Source organism: Phacochoerus africanus, chromosome 13, assembly GCF_016906955.1.
Source record: "Phacochoerus africanus isolate WHEZ1 chromosome 13, ROS_Pafr_v1, whole genome shotgun sequence".
Classification (NCBI taxonomy): domain Eukaryota; kingdom Metazoa; phylum Chordata; class Mammalia; order Artiodactyla; family Suidae; genus Phacochoerus; species Phacochoerus africanus.
In genome coordinates, this window is record NC_062556.1 from 26,484,291 (window position 1) to 26,499,750 (window position 15,460).

The window sequence follows — 15,460 nt, forward strand, 5'->3', positions numbered from 1 at the left end:
CATTTCCTTTACTGATCATGTGTCATTCTGTTATTTGTTCCCTAAATAAGGAAGCCACTATAGTATGTCTATTGTTGAGTTATAGGCAGGGACAATGAAGAAATATTTAACAACGGATGGGTACCAATCCATCAGAACAGCTGCCTGATCCATCAGAACAGAGGCCAGGCTTGAGCAAGACCTGGCGGTTCCTGGCAGAGCAGCTGAAGATCAACTCTGGTATTGGGCATCATTTATTTTTATTTTATTTTATTTTGTTTTATTTTATTTTGACAGAGGAAAAAGTAAGAAACTAAAACTCATTCTCCTCCTTTTATTGTCTGTTGCCTACTAGGTTGTATTATTATGGAACAGACTACATTTTTCTTTGTCTTCAAAGTTTTATTTTATTTTTTCTCTTGCAAGATGTTTAAAATAGACACTGCTGTAAGTGAAAGGCTTTCGTAGTCGCATTTATTTCCTTTCACGTTACAAAAGAATTTAGAAAGAAGAATATTTCATCTTATTGCCCTCCTTTTTTTTTTTTTTGGAAGGAAGTCTCCAGGGTAATGAAGTAGTTGGTGACCTTTGAGGAAGAGGAATGGGAGCAAGGAGATAATTTGGTGTTTCCCTTTACCATTTAAATCGAAACAAAGTATGTGGTTGTATTAATGAAAAGAATGCATCCTAGGCCAACAACAACAACAAAATACTTCTCATGATGTAGAAAATATTTTTCATCGAATGAGATATTTTGCTTGAGGAAAATTTGAAGTATTGAAAGGAAGAAAGATAAGTTAAATTATATTTCGTGTGATGGTGGGGCTGGTTAGATGGCAGGAGGGGTGTGGAAACTGGGTAATTTGCCATCGACTCAGGATTTTAAGGCTGGGAGGAGAATGAAATGCCATCCTGTCTCCTTCTCTCCTGTTTTACATAAAGAAATAGAGATCCACTGAGGTTAAGTGGCTTGCTCAGGGGTCCCACATCTACTTATTTACCAAGAAAAATGGAAAAATAGAAAGAAAACCCAGTTCTTGAACCAATTCACTTTTTTGTTTTTAAAAGATTGCAGATACCAGAGTAACCGATTAATTCTGAATTAAGAAAAAAAATCTTGGGAATCATATCCCTTCTCGCTGAGGCCTTCCTGCTGCTTCTTTCTGCACCTGCCCAGATTCCCTCCGTGCAGATCCATCCCCGTCTATACTTGCCTGCCCCTCGTCCAGGCCCCCACAGCTCTGTCCAGTGGCAGCTATTCCCTGGTAAACCTATGATAATAATTGGAATTTTGGAGGTGTGTTTTGTCCCTTCCTTCCATTTTGAGTAATTGGTACATTTTTATTGTCCTTTAACTATTTTAAATTGTGGTATAATACACATTCACTATGTTAAGTTTTTTTAAAATTTATTTTATTTATTTTTTTTTTAGGACTGCACCTGCAGCTGTGGTCAAATCGGAGCTGCAGCTGCCAGCCAATGCCACAGCCACAGAAATGCCAGATCTGAGCCACATCTGCAATCTACACTGCAGCTCAAGGCAACACCAGATCCTTAACCCACTGAGCAAGGTCAGGAATCGAACCTGCCTCCTCAGGGACACTAGTTGGGTTCTTAACCTGCTGAGCCACAATGGTAACTCCAGATGTGAGCATTTAGGCTTTGGCATCAGACACATTATGCCGGGTTTCTAGTGCTTTCTTTAACTGTGTGACCTTGAGCAGTTTATTTAAACTCTTGAATGTGAAACATAGTAGAGACTTCATGGAATTACTCAGGATTAAAGGAGATTTAATTGAATGCAATTAAAGAGGTTAACACCATTCTTTGTATGGAGTGGATGCTAATAAACTCTAGCCAGTGGGTGATCTCCTCACTTTACACATAAGTGAAGGGAGAGTCACTCACCTGAAATCATGCAGATGAAGCCACACAGCTGACCCTGGATTTCCTTTTAAAAAAAGAAGGAGAGGGGTTTATTTTCAAAAAATCAATGTTCTCTCATGGAAATTTTCCTCGTTAATTGTGCATGTTCGTAGCAACTCAAGCCAAGAAGAAATAATGGCATGTCCTCTTTTTTTTTTTCCCACCTCATGTTTCTTTGTTCCATCATATAGTCATTCAACAAATTCCTTCATTTAAGAGTCATTGAGTGCCTGTCATGTGACAACCACTGGATGGGCCCTGGGGACATCACCGGTTTGTGGAGGCAGAGGGCCATATGGTAAATGTCCCACTGTGGATTAACCTGAGAGCATCAAAGTCACCAGGATTGTGGCAGGAGGACCAAGTAGGAAGCTGAGGCAGCCATCAGGGTGATGTGGGCTTGAACCAGGAAAGGGACCATGGGGACGAAATAGTGGGGACAGAACTGGAAGACAAGGGGCGCAGGAGAATTTGGAGATAAATAAGATGCAGCAGATGGGGGGAGAGTACAGGATGGCTGATGACTCTCTTGGGAGAGCTGGGGGGTGGTGATGAGAGGAGCGTTAATTAGTCGGTCAGCGTTACGTAGAGGTTAAGTGATTTGCCCAAGGTCATTGCATGTATGGGTAGCAGCATTATGTAGCCTTATTGTGTGAAAAACTCCAAACCAGGTAGTTTCTACTTCATTACCCCCACAGCCCTTTCCTATTCCATAAAAAACTTCTACACACAGAACATGCTCAAATAATTTTCTCAAATGTCATGAAAATTAAGAAGATACTTAAAAGGACATCTCAGAAGCCACGTTGAACAAGTACAGAAATAAATTAGAGATGAGAAAATATTAAAATACCTGACCTGCGTGGGTATCTGCATAATATTTAAAATGATCTCATCCATTTAGTGCTAGTGTTTGGTGTTCTAATCTGAAATATGAAAAATGGTCTCATGGAGAGGCAGGCGAACTGAAGGAGGATCTCTTAATATACAGTGAAATATAAATTAAAAAGCTCTCTAAAGCTATTAGTAAAAGTACTAAAATACATTAACAGGTGCACGGGCTCACCTTTGGATGAATGTTCTTTGAAATCGGATTCATCATGAAAATTAATCTGAGAGGCGTCCAGTCTGTACTCAGTTAAAGAAGTGACAAATGGGGAGATTTCATTGAAGTTTCAAACTGTAAAAGGATCAGAATGAATAACCCCCTGTCATAGGAAACCTGATCCCTTAGGAGTTTAAAGAAACTCACGTCTCGATAAAGAGTGGAAAAGAAACTTGAAATAGGGCTGGTAAAGGGAGTCATCTGGTCATCAGGTGGATTGATTTGGTTTGAGAAATAATTTCACATCGACCACAGGTAACCACGAAGATACGTTGTCTGCAGCTTTTACATGAGCAGGGGTTATGTTTTTCAATAGATTGGTCAATTCAATCTCTTAGAATGGAGCAAGTATAGTATTTTCTTCCTTTGTATTTTTTTTTTAAATTGAAGTATAGTTGGTTTACTATATTGTGTTAGTTTCAGGTATACAGCTATACACCTGTTTATAGATGGATAGATATAGATATATGTATTCATTTATATATATATTCAGTTATATATATATGTGTATGTGTGTATATGTGTGTGTGTATAGAATACATATATACAGTCTTTTTCAGATTCTTTTCCCTTATAGGTTATTACAAAATACTGAGTATAGTTTCCTGTGCTATATGGTAGGTCCTTGTTGGTTATCTATTTTATTTATAGCAATGCATGTGTGTTAATCCAAAACTCCTAATTTATCCACCCTCCACTTTCTCTGTCATAACAGTAAGTTTGTTTTCTATGTCTGTGGGTCTATTTCTATTCGATAAATAAGTTGGTTTTTATATTTTTTTAAATTCTACATATAAATGGTGTCATATGCTATTTGTCATTTTCTAGGTTACTTCACTTAGTATGATAATCTCTAGGTTCATCCATGTTGCTGCACATGGCATGATTTTATTTCTTTTTTATGCCCGAGTAATATTCCATTGTGTATACATCTTTTTGGCTTACAGTTTTCTCTGGATTGATATAGTCACGATGGAGAACAGTATGGAGGCTCCTTTTAAAGACCTGTAAGTAAAGTTATCACATGATCCTATAATCCCACTCCTGGGCATATATCTGGAGAAAACTAATTTGAAAATATCCATGCACCCCAATGTTCATTTCCTCCCTTGTATCTAATTCAGAGCCTTTTGGAGGTGATGCCCTTTAGAAGCATCTATCTTCATTCATCAGTTTCTTCTATTTCGGCTCTTCATTCATATGGACTCACATCATGAAAATGAACAAAAAGAACGGGAAGGGCATGGGAGCTTCAAAGGCTGCACTTAGTGACTGACTTCCATTGTTAGCGCCATCAACGTCTTCTTCTTTTTGAAAAAGTGAGGCCAACTCTTCCTGGCATCTCCCAACCAAGGACTGCATATGATGGGAATACCAGGGCTTACCTCTGCCCAACACAGGTCACTTCTACCAGGAAAGGTCTACAAGGAAAGGCTTGCTTTGGAGTTCTTGTGGGCCAAGACGTCATCAGAACCACACTCAGAACTGTGGGCTGAGGCCCTCTCTGCCCAGTCCTACTGCTTCTTCTCTTTCCTTTTCCAAGGGTCAGCCCTGCCTGGTAGACTGCAAGCATTCCCTGCTCTTATCTGCTTCCTCTTCTTATCTTTCCCCGATGCAATTCCACAATGAAACCTCAAGCATTCCTATTCTGTCCTGTCTGCACCCCAGAGGGTGCAAGCTCTTGTTGGAATTCTTTCCAAAAATCACGGGGACCATTTTGCCCTTTCATCAAATAACAGGGAAAGGTGACTTGAAATCTTCTTGTGGCCTAAAGACCTCAGAATCCCTTCTGGTGTTCACTGTGGACATAAGGGATTATCAGTCAGGTTCCCATGCAACTGGGAAGGGGTTTAATTCAGGTGTCGTTCATAAGCAATGTCCCTCACCAGGTTGTTTGATTTGGGGCCACAGAACTTTTGTACAACTCCGAGTGGGGAATTCTTTGGCTAACTTATAAAAACAAGGATGAGGGGAAGCACGCAACATTTATTGAGAATCTTCTCTGGGTCAGACTCTTTTAAAAGACTATTGATCACCTCTCAGTTATCACAATGACACTGAAGGAGTCTTTCATTTTTATGGAAGAGCAGATAGGATTCTCTGTACCTTGAATACAATCCATCCTTATATAAGTGCTGATGCTAGAACTCAGACTTTGGGCTTTCTGACTTGAAATCCCCCTTCTTTTTATTTATTTATTTTTTTATTTTTTAGGGCCTCACCCACAGCATATGGAGGTTCCCAGGTGAGGGGGTGAATTGGAGCTATAACTGCTGGCCTACCCCACAGCCACAGCGATGCAAGATCAGAGCCAGGTCTGCAACCTACACCACAGCTCACGGCAATGCTGGATCCTTAACCCACTGAGAGAGGCCAGGGATGGAACCTATGTCCTCATGGATACTAGTCAGATTTGTTTCCACTGAGCCATGATGGGGAACTCCCAGAAAGCCCTTATCTTTTCAAAGTGACCAGGCTACATCCATCTGGAAAGGCTCTTTCAAATCAGGATCTCATAATGGCAACAGAAGGACGTGAGAGTTCATAAGCCTATGTTTTAGAGCAAAATACAGCTTATCATCAAAATTTGAGAAAATATACATAAATACCAAAATTGGAGATTATCCGCAGTATGGCTTTGTGTTCATTCTAATCCCTTTTCACTGACTGCTGCATGGAAATCTTAGCCAAAAGTGACTAAGAGAATTGGCATTTTCCCCATTCTGCTCAGATCCTCTTTGTTTTTTTTTTTTCCTTGGTTCAGCAGAGGATACTATGCACTGACCCATTCTACACACTCCCCAACTCCCTTCCAGAAGTGGCTTCTTGTCCTAAAAAGGGTAGAATGCTACCCATCGCGCTTTCCAGACTCACTTGCAGCAGGGACTTATACATGCTGAGCTTTCCTTTGGAACTGATCCATTTTACTGTCACAGATCATGGCTGAGGCTTCATAGCTGGGGATGAGTGGCTGTGGCAGCAGCTTTCTTGGTGGCCCAGTTCTGGGGTATGATTTTTGAGAATAATTCTTGAAAGCTCAGCCCTGAATCATCTGTTTAAGTTTCTTCAGCCTTCCAATGATTCAGTAAACTATATGTCTGTATAACATGAAATTTATTCTTGTTTAAACTTACTGTATGAGGAGTTCCCATTGTGGCTCAGGGGAAAGGTCTGATTTGACCTCTACCCTGGGAACCTCCATATGCCATGGGTGCGACCCTCAAAAGACAAAAAACAAACAAATAAAAAACAACTTACTGTATTATATAGGTGTAGTTAAGAAATTTGATCGATACAGTTTACAATCCAATGAGAATTTTCATATATAAGAAGGGATAATTTACACATTGCAGAAAAATCTCCACTTATCTGTTGGTGGTTGCACAAAATTTCCACTTCGAGTATGAGCTTGCATGAATCCTACTGCTACAGCTATTGTCATTTTGCTATTCAACTGTATCGTGGCACAGATTTATCAAGAAGGCTGGGCTTTAGAACATCACTTTCCTGTAGGGTGCACACTGCACAATTATAGTTACATATATTTATTGTCAAAAAGTGGCTTCTAGGAGTTCCTGCTGTGGCACAGTGGGTTAAGAATCCAACTGCAGCAGCTCAGGTCACTGAAGAGACGTGGATCGATCCCTGGCCTGGCAGGATCTGGTGTTGCTGCAGCTGTGATGTAGGTTGCAGCTGAGGCTCGGATTCAGTCCCTGGCCCAGGAACTTCCATACGCTGGGGGTGTGGTCATAGAATAAAAAAAAAAAAAGTGGCTTTTATGTTCTGCAGTTTTCTTCTGGGCTGTTTCGCTAATTTGGGCTTCATACGTGGTGGAGAATTAAAGGCTGTATTTTCTGTCACTCAAAGAGCATTTTCTGAAAACATACCCTCTCCTCCTGGGCAGGAGTTATATAGGATGCTAATATTTCTTGTGTCCCATCCTCAGCCTCCCTCACCTGACCTCCTGGCCCTTGGACCCTGTAGCATCTTTCTTCCTTGGCCCCGTGTAATCACTCTGGTTACAACTGAATCGCTTCACACTCACCTGATTTGTTCCAATCCCATAGAGTGTATATACTCCTATAGAGCACAGCAGCTATTAGTCTGAACGCCATCTGTAACACGCTCTTGTGAGATAACCATGCACAAAAAGACTTTATAAATTGCAGGATATTGTATAAATCCTGGCTTTTCTTAGGGTTGGCTTAAATCATGAGTCCTAAGACTTCACAGGGACTCCTCAGCGCCTTCATGGAGGGGGTGAGGGCTTTCCCCCCTTCACCCTGAGCAGGAAGCTCTACTTTTTTTTTTGTCTTTTGTCCTTTTAGGGCTGCACCTGCGGCATATGGAGGTTCCCAGGGTAGGGGTCAAATTGGAGCTGTTGCTGCTGGCCTACGCCAGAACCACAGCAATGCCAGATCCAAGCTGCATCTGGGAAATACACCACAGCTCACAGCAATGCCAGATCCTTAACCCACTGAGCAAGGCCAGGGATTGAACCCGCAACCTCATGGTTCCTTGTCAGATTCATTAACCACTGAGCCATGAAGGGAACTCCAGGAAGCCCTACTTTTATCTCTCTTATGTTCTGCTGCCCAAAGTTTGAAAATCACTGATGTCATCAAACCTTTGGCTTGTGCTTTAATCTCCCTTCCAACATCTCTTACGGTTGGTTGTCCAGCCTTTGCTTGAATATATTCAGTGACGGGGAGCTCACTACTCTAGGACAGTTCTATTCTATTTTAGTTCTGTTCTATTTTAGGGCAGTTTGTTTTGTTCTCATTTCCTAATTCTTTAGGTCAAGAGTGAAGAAATACTAGCTAACGAATTCCACAGTTGGGTGCAGGTTAATTAAGGCTTTCCTTTGTAAAGAATTTTCAGGCACAGATAATCATTCTAGGCATTTTGGTGATTTATGCCTTTATTTTATGTCCTTTCTGAGTAAAGTTAAGCGTAGGCAGCTCAGTCTCCCACTTTCACATCTTAATAATGAGATTATGGAGTTCCCATTGTGGCTCAGTGGTTAACGAATCTGACTAGGAACCATGAGGTTGCAGGTTCGATCCATGGCCTTGCTCAGTGTGTTAAGGATCTCGAGTTGCCGTGAGCTGTGGTGTAGGTTGCAGATGCGGCTCGGATCCCCAGTTGCTGTGGCTGTGGTGTAGGCTGGCGGCTACAGCTCCAATTCGACCCCTAGCCTGGGAACCTCCATATGCCGCAGGAGCGGCACAAGAAATGGCAAAAAGACAAAAAAAAAAAAAAAGATGAGATTATAACCCTGAGGTGGTTCTGGGTTACCACATGCAATTCAGCAGGCAATGCAGTAGTTCTCCTTATCCAGAGTTGCACTTTCTGTGGCTTCGTTTACCCACAGTTAACCAGAGGCCAGAAAAATGAAGTGGAAAATTCCAGAAATAAATCATACCTTTTAAAAAATTATTATTAAAGTATAGTTGATTTACAATGTTTCATCAAGTTCTGTTGTACAGCGCAGTGACCCCATCACACACATTTCCCCGTGCTGTACAATAGGATCCCATTGCCCATTCATTCCAAATATAACCTTTTATTTATTTATTGAATTTTTTTACTTTTTTTGCTTTTTAGGGCCGCACCTGTGGCATATGGAGAGTCCCAGGCTAGGGGTCTAATCGCAGCTGTAGCTGCTGGCCTACACCACAGGCACAGCAACACCAGATCCAAGCTGAATCTGTGACCTATACCACAGCTCATGGCAATGCTGCAGCCTTAACCCACTGAGCGAGGCCATGGATTGAACCCGAAACCTCGCGGTTACTCATTAGGTCGTTTCAGCTGCGCCACGATGGGAACTCCCAAATGTAACCTTTTAAACTGCGGTGCCGAGCAGCCTGATGCAAGCTCCTGCCATCCCACTTCATCCCCCCTGGAATGTGAACCGTCCCTTTATCCAGCCTGTCAGTCCCTTGGTAGCCAAATGGGGCTATCAGACATGGTCTGTGGCATCCCAGGGCTTGGTTTCAAGTAATCCTTATTTTATTTAATAATGGCCCCAAAGTGCAAAAGCAGGGATTCTGGCAATTCAGATATCTCTTACCATGCCTTATTTATTTATTTGTTTGTTTGTTTTTGTCTTTTTTGGGGGGGAGGTAGTGGCACATCAGTAGCATAAGGAGTTTCCCAGGCTAGGGGTCTCATCAGAGCTACAGCTGCTGGCCTACACCACAGCCACAGCAATTCAGGATCCAAGCCACGTCTGCGACCTCCACCATAGCTCACGGCAACACTGGATTCTTAATCCACTTAGCGAGGCCAGGAATCAAACCCGCAACCTCAGGGATACTAGTTGAGTTACCGCTAAGCCACAATGGGAACTCCGCAGGGCAACTTTTGCTTATCATGGCTAGTCCATGCCAGGCTTTTCCCTGAGTCAGCTAGGGAGCACAAGAGCATTTACACAAGCCTAGCTACGTGAAGAATGAAAGAAAAACATGTGTACAGTTGGCAAGTCTTAAATCCTGTGTATGCCTAGGAGCCTGGCTGATGAATTGGATTGAGAAGGCAGGGAACGGGGCTCAGGCAGGGGTGTAGGGGCCACGAAGATACACGAGGGGAAACACTCTAGTTGCTTCCAAGCTAAGAAGGACCTTGGAAGGGGCACCTGCCCTGCATTTGGCTCTCCAAGCTCGTGGATGGAAGAGGGGAGCAGCCCCCAGAGAGGCACCCTGGGCCAGTTCAAAGACATCAGGGCACTGAGTTTATCTCCTCCTTATCCTTGACCTTCTGCTATGGGGAACCAATCCATTAAACTGAACAGGATTAAGCTGCAAGAGCTGGCTCCAAATGCTTGTCAGGGTCCCCTGCTGAAGTTCATGGACTGTGGTGCTGAATCCCATGCTCTGATGGGCCCACCACCCAGGTCCGGGCCAGACCCGGGGCTGCCAAAGGCCACACACGCCTCCAGTGCCTCCTGATTACTGAGACAACTGTGCGAAGTAACTTTCTGCAGACCTGCTTGGAAAACTTGCAGCGCGTTCAATAGCCCTCAAAATTTGTCATTTGCCACCTGCAGGGAGGTGGTCTGGCCGTGCTTATCCTGAGCTGTGGGGGAATAAATGTGGTCACATCGAGAGACTGAATGTTTGCTTTGAAGTCTAGCGCTTGCAGAAGACTTGGGTTCTTCAGCTTCCTTTGTATCTCAGTTTCACACAGTGGAAGAGAAGGAAGGGAAGTTACGGAGACAGCCTGGGTGCGAGTGACTACAGGGCTGGACCTTGTCCATGGCCCGGAAGCAGGCATGAATTTTGCTGGGAACATCACTGTGCATTTGCAAAGCAAGGACTTGCCCAAACGTCCCGAGAGGGCTGTGTACGTGAATCATGAGCACTGCCTGAGGTGCTGGGCGAGGCAGCCAGCGTCAAACAGGGCTGGTGACAGATCGAGGGATGTCATTCATCTCTGGGGACATCCTCAGGAGGACTCAAACATTCCCTCATTGTCCTCTGTTGTGAGTGGAGCTTGGGTAGCCCAGGTCGCTGGAAAGAAGCACGAATTATTTGCCCAGCATACAATCCAGGGGCTAACAAAGTGCAAAGCAGATTTGCAAAATGCCTCCTGTTATGATCAAGAGCATCGCTTCTCAAGTCCCAGCTTTGAACTTCAGAAAGAGGTGAAAACGAGGAGTTCCCTGGTAGCTTAGTAAGTTAAGGGTCCAGCATTGTGACTCTTGTGATTTGGGTCACTGCTATGGCTCGGGTTCCCTCCCTGGCCTGGAAGCCTCTGCATGCCGTGAGCCCAGCCCAAAAATAACAAATAAAAAAAATAAATAAAAAAGAGGAGTTCCTGTTGTGGTGCAGCAGACACAAATCTGACTAGGAACCATGAGGTCGTGGGTTCGATCCCTGGCCTTGCTCAGTGGGTTGAGGATCCGGCGTTGCTGTGAGCTGTGGTGTAGGTTGCAGATGTGGCTTGGAACCCGCATTGCTGTGGGTGCGGCGTAGGCCAGCAGCTGTAGCTCTGATTAGACCCCTAGCCTGTGAACCTCCATATGCCTCAGGTACAGCCCTAAAAAGAAAAGACAAAAAAAAAATTAAAAAGAGAGATGATAATGAGATTGGAAGGAGGTGGCAGCTCTGTGGGCTCCCAGCACTGGTTTGCTGGCCACCATGCAAGGAGGATCAGCCCTTCTCCTTCAGGTGACAAGCAAGGGTCATCCAGATGGCCCCATTCTCTTGCAAGAAGCCACACTCCAGGTAACAGAGAAGCTGTGAATGACAGTGGATGGAGCACCAATGGGCAGGTGGGGAGCTGCTGGACAGAGCCCAGGACGAGGCTGAGGTTCTGTGGGTTCCTCTCAGGAAAGCGGGGTTCTTTCCTGTTGACGCAGGTGCCAGAAGTGGGTTCCTTCATCTCTGTAGCTGTTTTGTCCCTTGAAGCCACCCTGCTTGGGTTATCACACAGGAGAGCCGCAACTTCCCACCATGGGTGGGGTTGCCCTTTCCTGGGGCAGAGGGAGCAGGGTTTCTGACAGACAAGGACAGGCGTTTGGTCTTCAGCGACTGGAACACCACGACAGTCTTCCATCTGCTGACGGCCTTCTTTCTTTCCAGCTGCATTCCCGGGTGCTCCCTCCATCCAGGGACCGGAGCTCTCTCTTCCCCGGCGATGCCTTGCTTTTGAAACACCCCAGGCTCTTTCACGTCTCTCCAGCCTTGGCCTGCGGGGTTCTGTCTCAGCCATCACCTCTGTGGGTCCCCCTTACCCCCAACCCAGCGAATTCAGTTGTAGAAATGTTTTCATGGCACTTTGTGCTGACCTGGGTTGGGCTGCCTTTCACATGTGCTCAATTTTTTTTTTTTGTCTTTTTAGGGCCGCACCCGCAGCATATGGAGCTTCCCAGGCCAGGGGTCGAATCAGAGCTATAGCCACTGGCTGACACCACAGTCACAGCAAGTTGGGATCCGAGCCGCATCTGACCCACACCACAGGTCACAGCAATGCCGGATCCTTAACCCACTGAGCGAGACCAGGGATAGGAATTGTGTCCTCATGGATGCTAGTCAGATTTGTTTCCGCTGAGCCATGATAAGAATTCCTTTTTGTGTGTGTGCTCAAATTATTTATTCACCTGTCTGTTTGCTCTACTACCTTGTTAACTTCCCAGATAAGGACTCAAGTCGTATTTATTTTTGCATCCTCAGGGCCTCCAGATGGTAAACATCCATGGAAAGTTTTGGGAAAGAAGAAAAGAGTCCTTTGTGCACTGGGTGTGTGTCCTGGCTTGCAGTTCCGTGGTGCTGTGGGTCTTTCATGAAGACATAACTTGTCGGAGTTCCCGTGGTGGGTCAGCAGTTAGTGAGCCTGACTAGCATCCATGAGGACATGGGTTTGATCGCTGGCCTTACTCAGTGGGTTAAGGATCTGGCGTTGCCCTGAGCTGTGGTGTAGGTTGCAGACGCGGCTTGGATCCCGCGTTGCTGTGGCTCTGGTATAGGCCGGTGGCCACAGCTCTGATTAGACCCCTAGCCTGAGAGCCTCCATATGCCGTGGGTGCGGGGGTGCAGCCCTAGAAAAGGCAAAAAGTTCAAAAAAAAAAAAAAAAAGGAATGGTAGCGGCTAGTATCACGAGGACAACTACAAAGCCACTGAGGCCTTGTCTGGGAGGCCTGGCCAACTGCTACCCTACGCTGTGGGGGGGCGGCAGTGGGGCGGGGGGTGTCTGCCAGGAAAGAGGCCTTTTGTAGACAATCATTTACATTTTATTAAACATAATTGGGGAAGTTTACAGACACTTCTTGCCAACATGCCTCTGTCAGCACGGGTGGAAAAGGAGCCTTCTCTCCAACTGCGAGAAATTCTAATGCCGTGGCAAAAAAAAAAAGAAAAAAAATCGGGAGTCTGATGATTAAATGTGGAGAGCTGTCACCTCGGCATGATATTAAAATAACTCGCCTCCAGCAAGCGAACGGTATTTCTTCCCTTAAATCTGTCATTTCTCAGGAGGCCGTGGCTCCGGTTGGCTGCATCCGTGGCTTTGTAGCCCTGGCAGTTTAACAGCAACTGGGACACTTGGAGGCTTACTGGGGGTGGGGAGGGGGCTGATGAGGGGCCGGGGGGGTGGGGGGGTTATTCACCGCTTGTGGCTGCAGCAAGCCATCTGCAAGCCTCTTTTTCTGTGACTTCGTGGGGACTCTCCAGCAGCTGCACACTTAGAGCAGGGCACCAGCAGACACAGTATTTTCAGCTGGGCTCCTCGGACAGCGATGTCAGGCTGCAGGCAGAATGAATCGCCTTTGTTGATGGACTCTGTTGCTTCATAGGATAATCAGTGTTCTTATTTCAGCCTCTGGTCACGATACTTTTAATGAGGTTCACCCTGTGCTAATTTTCCATGCAAACCATGTGGAGGAAGAACCATGGACCAAGCTGCCGGTGGTGGAAGGGAAGGGTGATGCTGGGTTAGGGATGCAGCCGTCTCTGCATCCGTCTGTCGAAGGCAGCAGATGGATCCCTGTGTGTGTCCCTTCCCTCTTGCTTTTGCTCAAGAGGCCATTAGCCTCCTCACCTAGTCAAATGGGTCCTGGGGAATCCCAGTGTAGCCCCTCCTGCTTCTCTGCCTCCCTGACTCCTGCATACGATACAGCGACTGGCTCTTCGACTCTTAGAGATGTTCGTGATATGAACACTTTGTACTGTTTTGCCTTTCGGAAGCGCATTCACATCTAAATCCTACGTGTCACCCATGAAAGAGAGGCAGAGTGGGGAGTTCCTATTGTGGCTCCGTGGTAACAAACCAGACTAGTATCCACGATGTGGGTTCGATCCCTGGCCCCGATCATAGGGTTAAGGATCTGGAGTTGTCATGAACTGTGGTGTAGGTCTCAGATGTGGCTTGGATCTGGCAGCTGCAGCTCTGATTCGACCCCTAGCCCAGAAACTTCCATATGCAGCGTGTGTGGCCCTAAAAAAGCCCCCCCCCACAAAAAAAAATAAATAAAGAAGAGGCAGAGTTGACTCCAAGGCAGTGGTGGTGTGTATTCGCCAGCCTTCATGGTTGGCAAGGCCTGTCTACGCAGTGTGGCTTAGTTTGGTTTTGATCCTTAAGATGGTTTTCCCCATAACACAGATGAGAAGACTAAGACCAGTTACTGCGATCATGGGGTTCAAGTCCATTCTGTTGCTTATTTCTCTGTGACCTTGGGCCACCTACTTAACCTATCAGAGCTTCTATTTCTTCTGTAAGATAAAAACCATTCTCACTTCCTCGGAGGTTATTGCGAGGATGAAATGCGACCGTGTATGAGTGAAGCATTTACTACAGAGTGTGTTTAACTCTTGGGAGCTATGATTGCTAAGTGGTGGAATTACAGGTATTGAGATTATGAGGTTTGGGCTGAAGGCACCACAGCTGGGGTTAGAATTACACGGACCTGGTTCCTGGAGAGCCTCTTTCTCGCCCCTGTCTTCCCTGCCCTGGCTCTCCTTCCAAACGCTTAAGGAATGTGCAGATTTTCCACCTTTCAGCAGTTCCAGAGACAGCCTGCAAGGATATAAAAAGCAAGTTAAGAGCCTGCAGAAATGCAGGTGCAGTTTGGGGTCCCTCTGCCAAAGTGCTGCGTTTCTTCAAAGCCCTTAAATGTCACCTCGCCTCGCTCGGCCCGGCTGGAAACGCCCCCACCATTGCCTCTTTGGCCCAGGGGTGACGTCGCCTGAGTCATCTGAGTCTGAAAGAGGGATTCACCTTGACCTCTCTCTTTCCCAGAAGAAGACGCGACACAAATGAGGCCATCGGAAGCAGCCCAGTTCCTCCCCCTCGGCGAGTCTCAAAGCCCTCGCTCTGACCCCCATCGATCAGCCATAAAACACAAAATCAACAGAGTTCTGCCTTTCTGTTTCATGCAGGAAAAAAAAAAATCAACATTGACTGGCATGGGCAGCAGAGCTCGTGGAAACATCCAGTCAAAATGGGAGCATCTGCAGACTCCTCTCTCAGATCCTCTTAAGCTGCTTCTTTGTCCTCGTGCCCGATGACAGCTGTGGGGCAGGGCAGACCCCGCTGCTAAGTACTAAACAGGAGAAGTGTGCATTGTCGTTCACACTCGGAGGGTCCTTGGAGCCACGCGGTGACTGACAGTCTGAATAAGCGGTTATTTCTCTGGGCTCAGGCACCGGGGACAGGTGCCACCCCCTGCCTGACCTCATGCAGCTGAGCCCTGCACTCTGGGGTCAGGCTCGCTGCCACCATTACCTATGGAGGTTAAAATATGGTTCACTCGATGCATGAGGAAGTTCTGATCCTGTTGCTCTTCCTGCTGAAATAATTTTTGCCTGTGGTCCAAGCCCTCCAGGATCAGATCAAACGCTGTCCCCTGGCATTCACGGCTCGTCCTGATCTGACTGATCCTAATCTACCTTCCCAGTTGTATTTCCTTCTCTTCCTTCTTCTTCTTCTTTTTCTTTTTTTTTTTCTTT